We start from the raw sequence: 10,482 nt of genomic DNA on the forward strand, positions 1-10,482 counted from the left end.
CTCGCCAGCTGCCTTCTTCCCCGGGTCTCCCCGAAGGGCCTCTCGGAGCCCAGCACGGGCGGGCGGGACGGCCAGGCTTCCTCGGGGCCCTTTGGGGGTCAGCGGAGTCCCTCCCCGCGGCTCTGAGCCCGTGTCCATCCTCTCGGGGGCGGCGATCCTCCTTCCTAGCCTGCCACGGTTCGGCCGTCCCCTGGCGGGCGGGTGACTTTGGCCTCTGGGTGAGAGGACTCGGGCCGCCTCTCCTCCTCGCCAACCCACAGTCCCGCCTGTGGGCCTCCGTCCCCTGTTGGGGCGAGTCTCTTCCGCCCCTCAGCTTCTGGGGCACGTGTGCGTGTCCCCGGGGGGCAGCGACGGCTCCTCCTCCCCCACTCAGAATAGGAAAAGGGGGCCAAATCCATTTAGCAAATCGCTCAAGGCCGCGCAGGGAGCGTGTGGCGCCTTTCTGTCAGGCCTAGGCGGGCTCTGGGCCTGCCTCGATGAGGCCCTGCCTTTCCTCTTGGAGTCTACTTCGTACTGGTTCCAGGGCAGACGAGAGGGAGGAGCTAGGTCCTGAGGGCTAAGTGACTCGGCCAGGGTCCCCCGACCAGGAAGGGTCAGATTGGAATCCAGGACCGTCCGTCTGTAGGCCTGGCTCTCCATCCGCTGACACTAAGCGGCTGGCACGCTTGATTTAAAGGGGAAGGTAGACGGTTGTCTTGGGTGGAAAGGCCAGCAGGGGGTCTTCCGCTTGCCTTGGGGGGGGGGGCGGTCCCTGCGGCTAGCCGCAGCCCTCCGGCCCTCGGGGTTCCCAGGGTTGCCATCTTGGCAGCCCAATAAAAACGAGTCCAGGCCCCCAAGCCCTGGATACATCCCACTAGGTTGGTCCCAGCCAAGACGGGGCCGTGTGAGACACCTCGGAAGAAGCTCGAAGAGGCCGAGGAAGCAGAGCGGCCGGCCTGTGCCCAGACCTGCGCAGGGACGGCTTCGCGTTTCCCCCAGACCACGCAGGCTACACATTGGATCTGGAGTCGGAGGACTTGACCTCGGCAGGAATGTAGAACTTCACCAATAGCCCTGGCTTGTGGGTATCACGACTCTTGGATGTGCTAGTCACAACTGTACAACTATTGCCGGAAAGGACCTCAAAGAGCATTACCTCAATTCTGTTATTTTACAGATGAAGAAATAGGCTCAAGGAAATGAAAAACCCAGGGTCACACAGGTTGTAAGTGCCGGAGATAGAATTTGTAGCCAGGTCATCTGATGCCTGAACCAATTTTCTTTTTCCTGGGGCAAACTGCTTCTCTGCAAACTTCGTTAAATGGGGAGAGCAGCTCAGTGATCTGAGAGCCAGGCCTAGAGACAGGAGGTCCTGGGTTCAAAACTCAGATACGTCTTCGCTGTGTGACCCTGGGCAAGTCACTTAACCCTACTGCCTAGCCCTTACTGCTCTTCTGCCTTGGAGCCAATACCTGGTACTGATTCTAAGAAAATAAAGGTTTAAATTTAAAAATTAAAAAATAAAGCTATTCCTCCTCTAATGCCCTTAATGATTTTGATTCTTCAAAACAGGATTTCCTTGCTAAAGGACATATGGCTGGGATCCACCATTCTTCTGGGCTATGTTCATCATCCATCAGGCATTTATTAAGCTCTTGTGTGCCAAGCACTGTGCTAATCTTGGAGGATAAAAAGATAAATCTTCCACTTGCACATTCTACTAGAAGTGAATCTCGCCCCCCTAAGTACACACCTGCCGCTGGAGAGCGCCGCCTTCCTACCCGGGTGGGGGTTTCCTCCTTTGGTTCTAGTTTCCCCCTTCCTCAGAGACACCCGTGGAGAGAAAGCCGCAGACGTGCCCCCGGATGCCCAACAGGCCCTCGATTTCCAGACTGCCTCGTAGGGACGCCTCCTTCCTCGGGGGAGCCAAGATCTCCCCTTGTTCCTACCCGAAGAGCTCATTCTCTCACATGTTTTTTGGTCTAATCTGTATAATCCGGCTGATTTATTTTTGCTTACAAAAATGGGTTTACTTGTTACGGCCCTATTTGTGTCATCCGAGTTTGGGGGAAAAGGGCCAAGCTGGTGGGGCAAAGCTTGGAGCCACCCTCCCTTAAAAGCAGTTGGGGAAGCCATGAGCTTATTCTGAACTTCTCTCACCCTAGATTGCAAGTTTCGATGGGGGAAAGAGAGAATTCTAGTACGGTGCCACCCCTTAGAAGCTGGAAGACGGCCTCAAAGGCTCCTCAGGTCCTCCTCCACCTCTCTGCCTCCTGTCCCCGCTGGTGCTCTCCACACAAGTGGGCCAGCCTCGACATGATCTCTCATAGCCACGTCTATGAAATTCTACCGACAGAGAATAAATCACCGGATAGTGGAGGGAGGGAGGACAGTATGGTTGGGGGTAGGGGAGGATCTTTAAAGGTTTCGTATAGAAGATGGCCTTTGGATTTCATCTTGAAGGAAGCGAAGGATTCTATGAGGTAGAAGGGAGTGTTTGCCCCAGGGCTGGAAGGAAAGCCAAACTATTTGCCCACTGATTCTGGGGGCGGATTTTTTCTTTAAATAATTTATTTTTTTTTACCAATTACATGTAAAAACAATTTTTAACATTCTTTTTTGTTTTGAGTTCTAAATTTTCTCCCTCCCTCCCATTTCTTCCCCTTCCCTGAGATGGTAAGCAATTTGATATATATTTTACATGTGCAATCATGTAAAATATTTTTCCATGTTAGTCATTTTGTGGAAGAGATCTCAAATTAAAAAAAAAAAGTAGTAGAAAGAAAATGAAATATAGTGTGTTTCAGTCTGCAGTCAGGCCCCAACAATTCTTTTCTAGGAGGGCAGGTGGCATTTTTCATCATGAGTTCTGGGATTGTCCCCTGGAATATTGTATTCTAAGCGCTCTGCTTCTTTAATATGGTAGCTGCTAAATCTTGTGTGATGCTTACTGTGGCACCACCATATTTGAATTAATTCTTTTTAGCTGCTTGAAGTAATTTCTGTTTAACCAGGGAGGTCTGGAATTTGGCTATAATAGTCCTGGGAGTTTTCATTTGGAGATCTCTTTCAGGTGGTGATTTAGTGGATTCTTTAAATTTTTATTTTACCGTCTGGATTAAGGATATTGGGGCACTTTTCCATTACAGTTTCTTGAAATTTGATGTCTAGGCTTTTTCTTTGATCATAGATTTCAGGTAGTCTAGAAATTCTTACATTATCTCTCCTGGATCAATTTTCCAGGTCAGTTATTTTTCCAATGAGATAGTTCGATGTTTCTTCTATTTTTTTATCCTTTTGACTTTTAAAAATTGTTTCTTGGGGGCAGCTGAGTGACTCAGTGTATTGAGAGCCAGGCCTAGAGACGGGAGGTCCTAGGTTCAAATCTATCCTCAGACACTTCCCAGCTGTGTGACCCTGGGCAAGTCACTTGACCCCCATTGCCTACCCTAACCACTCTTCTGTCTTGGAGCCAGTACACAGTATTGACTCCAAGATGGAAGGTGAGGGTCTTAAAAATAAATAAAGTTGTTTCTTGCTGTCTCATGGAGTCATTATCTTCCACTTACTCCATTCTAATTTTTAAGGAATTGTTTCTTCTAGTGAGCTTTTGTACCTCTTTTCCCAGTTAGCCAGTTCTGTTATTTCAGGTGTTACTTTCTTTAGTACTTTTAGGGTCTCTTTTATCAAGCTATAATTGTCATTTCATAATTTTCTTCCTTTGATTTAATTTCTTTACCTAATTTCCCCTTCACTGCTTTTATTTGATTTTGAAAATAATTTTTTTAGTGCTTCCAGGAATTCTTGTGGGCTTGTGTATAATACATATTTTTCTTTGAGGCTTTGCCCATAGCTGTTTCAACTTGACTATCTTCTGAGTTTGTATCTTTATCTTCCCTGTCATCATAATAGTTTTTTATGGTCAAATTATTTTTGTTGTCATTTATTTGTCTTCCCAACCTATTTCCTGATTTGGAACTTTATGTTAACTTTATGTCTGTTTCCAACATAGGGAAAGGGGGCCAGAGTGGACAAGGAGAGGAACCGTCTCAAATTTCAGACTTTTTAACTCTGCTGTTTTCAGAGCTGGTACTAGGGGTTTGGGAGTTTTTAGTGCTTCCAAGGTGGCGTGATCTACAGCGAGGTGTGGTCACTGCTCTCTTGGTCAGCTCTCTGGTGCTTACCCTGGAAAGGTTCCATTCTCTTAGGATAATGTTTCTCAGGACTTCTGTTCCCTTAGGACCAGAAACAGTCCTGTTTCTCAGGGTCAGTGATCCCTTGGGGCTGGAAATAATACTGTCCCACGGAGCTTCCTCTCCCATCTTGACTGAAAGTGCTCCTCCCAGGCCTTGAGCTATGACCCAGAAATAGGTATAGCCATCTGGCAGGGGTCCCCTGTATTTTCTTTCTGACCAGTTGCCAAGTCTCCTGAACATTCTATTGCCACCACCTGGTCCCCGCCCACAGGTGTTTTGTCCACATGGGCTCTAGCTCAGCCTCCTCCCTTGTGTCACAGGTCTTCTTTCTTGCCTTAACCTGGAAGAATGTCTCACTTGGCAAAGGGTTAAAAAGAGAAATTCTATTCAAAATTACTCTAGACAATATAAAATATCTGGGAATCTATTTGCCAAAGCAAACACAGGAATTATATGAACACAATTACAAAACACTTTCTCTCACAAAATACTTTCTCTCACAACTGAAGTCAAATTGAAAGAATTGGAAAAAATTAATTGCCCATGGATAGGCCAAGCTAATATAATACAAATTACAGATCTATGTAAATTAAGTTTATTTTTTTAGTATCATACCAATCAAACTACCAAAAATTATTTTAGAATTATTTATTTTAGAATTTTTTTATTTTTTAGAATTAGAAAAATAATAAAATTCATCTGGAAGAAAGAAAGGTCAAGAATATCAAGAGAATCAATGAAAAAAAAAATGTGAAGGAAGTTGACCTAGCAGTACCAACCAGACCTCGAACTGTACTATAAGGTAATAATCATCAAAACAGTCTGGTATGGACTAAGAAACAGAATGTTACATCAGCAAAATAGGTTAGATAGACAATATTCGGAGACCGTAGCAATCTAGTGTTTGTTAAGCCCAAAGATCCACCAGCTTTTGGGAAGAGAACTCACTCTTTGACAAAAACTGCTGGGAAAGCTGGAAAACAATATGGCAGAGACTAGCTATAGAGCAATATCTCACACCCTAAATCAAGATAAGGTCAGAATGGATATATGACTCATCTATCATTCACATATAAAGAATGATACCAGAAGTAAATTAGGAGAACGTAGTTTAGTCCAGACTAGTTCAGTCATATGGAGATCTATAGAGAAGGGAAGAATTTATGACCAAATAAGAGATAGAAAGCGTTATAAAATGTAAAAAATTCTCATCTTTGGCTCTGCCATTCCAGATTTTGATTTGAGGTATTATTTTGACATTGTTTGGATGAAAACGTTGGGAGAACTCAGCTGAGCCTTTTCTCTACTCCACCATCTTGGCTCTTCCCCCAACTCTGCATTTTAAAAACTGTTTTCCCATATCTCTCCTATTTCTTTTTCCATTATTGGAAATATTTCCATTATTCTCCTCCTGCTTCTAATTAAAAGGCAAGAGAAAGAAAAAAACAATCTTGTTGCAAGAATGCATGCATGCATAGTCGAGCAAAATGAATCTGTAGAACCTTCATGTTCAGAACTAGATGTTCTTGGGGGCAGCTCGGTGGCTCAGTGGATTGAGAGCCTAGAGACGGGGAGGTCCTGGGTTCAAAATCTAACCTCAGTCGCTTCCCAGCTGGGTGACCCTGGGCAAATCACTTACCCCCCATTGCCAGCCCTTACCTCTCTTCTGCCTTGGAACCAAGACACAGTATTGATTCTAAGAAAGAAGGTAAGGGTTAAAAACAATTTTCTTTTTCTTTTTTTTTATTTTAAACCCTTGTACTTCGGTGTATTGTCTCATAGGTGGAAGATTGGTAAGGGTGGGCAATGGGGGTCAAGTGACTTGCCCAGGGTCACACAGCTAGGAAGTGGCTGAGGCCGGATTTGAACCTAGGACCTCCCGTCTCTAGGCTTGGCTCTCAATCCACTAAGCTACCCAGCTGCCCCCCAAAACAATTTTCTTTTAAAGAACTAGATGTTCTTTTCTGCATCTTGGGTCCATCCCTTCTCTGTCAGGAAACTGACCATGATTTTCATCAACTGGTTTTCTGGAGAAACAGCTGGTCTTTGCATTGGTCAAAGCTCAGAGTATTAAGTTTTTATTATGGTCTTGGTTCCATTTCTTCATTCTGCATCAATTCATCTCATCCAGAATTCTCTGAAAGAGTATCTTTCATTTTTAAAAAAATTGTTCAATAATATTCCATTGCATCTATATACTATAATTCGTTCAATCATTCTCCAACTGATTTGGCAGACAATTGGACAACAAGCATTATTAAGTGCTTACTATATACGAGGGATACAAATACAAGCAGAAAAACAGGCCTGAGGAAGTTAACACCAGAAAAGGGAGTTAGAAAGTGGAGCTAGAGGTAGAGAAGTCAAGAGTTGGAAATAGAGAATGGCTGACCTGAGCCCTTCCCCAAAATGGAAGCCATGGAGGGAACTCACCAAAGGGGGAAGAGGCAGGAAGGGCAGAAGGATATTCCAGGGCAGAAGACGTGGGCTATTGAGGGAAGTTTCAGGGTGAGAAGGCAGGGAAGGAGTAGTGCCCAGAGTTAGTCATCAACAGACCAGACCAAAAGGGGGATAAAATCTATTTCTGTACAAAACTCTGTGTATTTGTATATTTGTGTGTTCAACTGTCCTCTGTCCATTTCAGATAACCGTAGGATTCGTATGACGTCCACCTTCCCCTCCTCTAGATTCAGCTGCTCTGATCAAGTATTTCAGCTCTAAGAAATAAGTTCTTTTTTTTTGTAAAATAAGTTATATATTTTTTATATATTATATTATATTATCAAGCATTTCTGGCCACATCTGGAAATGTATGTCTGTTGAAAGATCTTGAAACAGAATATTCCAAAAAGAAATAAAAAGAATGAAAGTAACTCAATAAAGAATAAAAGGGAAGAAACTCAAGTAATGCATGAAAAGTTCTTCCAGTGGTGCATCAACACATCTCTTTTCCCTTAGCCATGCCAACATTTATTTTCCTCTTTGGCCAAATTTGCTGATCTCGTGGAACCACAGAGTTACTTTCATTTGTATTTTTCTAATTCTTCCCCATGTCATATGTAGTGTAATCTTTTTAACCATCCTTTCTCTTTTTCCTCTTAAAAATTCTCAAATTGAAGCAATCTCCCCTAAGACTTCATTCTTTTTATTTCTCTTTCTCACATTAATTTATCAGTCTAGAATTTTTCTTGACTCATTTCAGAGCTCCTGCTCTGTTTTGTTCTTTTCATCTTCTATTCCATCAAGGGTTTACTCCTCCTCCCTCCACGCCACCCTCCCTACCTCCCATCTTTGATATGGGGACTATGGCGTTCCTGGGACTTTTTCTTTTGGGGTTTTTGTCAACAGGTGGATTTTCATTTTTACTTTGCCCTCTGGTTCTAATAGATCTGGGGGCAGTTTTCATAATATAAATTTCATTTATAATTTCTGGAAGTATAATGCTTTGTAAAAAATGGTTTTTGTGGAGTCTAATGATCTTTTAATTCTTACCTTAATCTATTTTCCAGGTTAGTGATTTTTAAATATATTAGATTACATTTTCATTTTTTTTTTCAATCTTGATTTTGTTCTATTATTTCTTGCTGTCTCATTGAGGCACTGATTTCCCTTTTGTTTATTCTAGCTTTCAGGGAGTTCATTACTTGTCTAAGGTTTATCACTTTCTTTTCCAAGCTGGTTATTCTCCTCCCAATTATTTCCTTCAGGGTATTAATTATTTTCCTTTTTTGGCACCTTGCTCCATTTTTTAAAGGTATTTAATCTTTGTGGAAAATAATTTTTTCCCTTCAAGTTACTACTTGAAATTATATTTTTTCCCATTTAATAATTTTTTATTTTTTAGAAAAGTTAACATGGTTACATGATTCGTGCTCTTACTTTCCCCTTCAGCCCCCCCCCCCCACTCCCTCCCTCCATAGCTGATGCGCATTTCCACTGGTTTTATCATGTGTCTTTGATCAAGACCTATTTCCAAATTGTTGATAGCTGCATTGGTGTGGTCGTTTTGAATCTACATCCCCAATCATGTCCTCATCAACCCATGTGTTCAAGCAGTTGTTTTTCTTCTGTGTTTCCTCTCCTGCAGTTCTTCCTCTGAATGTGGGTAGCGTTCTTTACCATAAGTTCCTCAGAACTGTCCTGGGTCATTGCATTGTTGCTAGTACAGAAGTCCTTTACATTCGATTTTACCACAGTGTATTGGTCTCTGTGTACGATGTTCTCCTGGTTCTGCTCCTTTCACTCTTCATCAGTTCCTGGAGGTCATTTCAGTTCACATGGAATTCCTCCAGTTTATTATTCCTTTGAGCGCAATAGTATTCCATCACCAATATATACCACAATTTGTTAAGCTATTCCCCAATTGAAGGGCATACCCTCATTTTCGTTTTTTGCCACCACAAAAAGCACGGCTATAAATATTTTTGTACAAGTCTGTTTATCTATGATCTCTTTGGGGTTTGAAATTATATTTTTAAAAAATCATTCCTTCTTGGCAATTTCCAGATCTCTAAATAAATTTCTAATACTAGATGGTGTTTTTATTCACCTCTCTAGTTTTAATTCCTGAATTAGGACTTTGTGCCAGGGTGGATCTATCATTTCTAATCTTTTGGGGATAGTGGTTGGTCCTGCTGAGCCTTGCTCTTGATCCTCTGGGTTCCAGATCTCTAATAATTTCTAATACTACATGGTGTTTTAATTTTTTCATCTGTCTAATTTTAATTCCTGAGTTAGAGCTTTGGGCCAGGGTGGATCTCCTATCTTTTGGGGATGGTAGTTGGTCTTGCCGAGTCTTGCTCTTGATCTTCTGGGTTCCTAATCACTGACCTCCTTCCTATTCCAACCAACAAGATCTCTTATTCTGGGTATTTTCTCTACCTGTCCCCCACATCTGGAATGCCCTCCCTCATCTCTGCCTCCTGGATTCTTTCAAGTCCCAGCTAAAATCTGTCAACAGGAAACTGTTCCCAGTTCCTCTTAATTCTAGTGCCTTCCTTTGAATTGCTTCCTATTTATCCTGTCCATTGTTTTTTTGTACATAATTGCATACTGTCTCCCCCATGATAGACTACGAGGTCCTCAAGGGAATGCCTTTGTATCCTTAGCACTTAGCACCATTCTGCCTGATTTTCTGCACCCTTCTGAGGCGGAAGAAGTCATTTGCTGAAGTTTCTTATTGGATTTCTAGGTCCTTATTCCATCTGGTCTGAGATTCAGGCTTGTGTTGCAGCTAGGCGATGGGTCTCTGTTTCAGCTGGCCATCCTCTCCACACTTAATGTCCTTTGTTCTACGCGAGAGGCAGACAACGTCCATTCCCAAACGGCTTGTCTGAAAGCAGCTTCACGCCTCCTTCCTATCGACTTAAAATTGCACATGGCCATTTGTTATCCTGTCATTCCAGCTGTGTCCAACTCTTCATGCCTCTGTTTGGCGTTTTCTGGGCGAAGATGCTGGAATCCTTTAGCATTGCCTTTTCCAGGCGAGAAAATGAAAACAAGGTGATGTGACTGGCCCAGGGTCACAAAGCTAGGAAGTTTGACGCTGGATTTGAGTGCAAGAAGGTGATGGGCACTTCTTGGCTCCAAGCCCCACACTCTACCCACTGGGCCACCCAGCTGCCCTGCATAGTGCAATAGTCTTAATTAAGGATTTACCCAAGCTGTGGTCAAATCTTGGTTAAGTTATTAAGATCAGAAATAAGACTGGTTTTCATTTTGGACGAAGGACACGTGGCCCATCTTAAACAGCATGATCTGAGAATCGTGGAAAGCAGCACGGCGGCCTTCATTAGGGTGCCAATCCTGGGATTCCTACTTAGGAGAGGCGCTGAAGGCAACGGGGATGGGGAAGGGTCTTGAGACCCCGTTATAGAAGCCAATGCTTAAAGGGATTGGGGAAGTCATAGCTGAGAAGATAAAGGGGGGGGGGAAAGTTGGAAGGCCACGATTGTTGTCTGAGTATTTGTTGGCAAAGCTGTCACCCAGAAGGAAAATAAGAATTGTTTTATTCCCAGCTGTGTGACCCTGGGCAAGTCACTTAACTCCCATGCCCAGCCCTTACCACTCTTCCTCCTCAGAACCCATACTTAGTTATCTTTTTTTTTTAACCCTTACCTTCCATCTTACAATCAATAGGTGATTTTTCTAAAGCAGGGATAAGACCTGTCCCTTCTCTAATTCAAATTGCAGTGGCTTCCCATTACCTCCAGCATCAAATGGAAAGTCAACTGATATTTAAAGCCATTGATCCCCTGACCCCCTCCTAACTTTCCAGTCTTTTTTTAAAACCCCTACTTTTTTTTTT

The sequence above is a fragment of the Gracilinanus agilis genome, chromosome 3, assembly GCF_016433145.1.
Source record: "Gracilinanus agilis isolate LMUSP501 chromosome 3, AgileGrace, whole genome shotgun sequence".
In the NCBI taxonomy this organism is placed as follows: Eukaryota; Metazoa; Chordata; class Mammalia; order Didelphimorphia; family Didelphidae; genus Gracilinanus; species Gracilinanus agilis.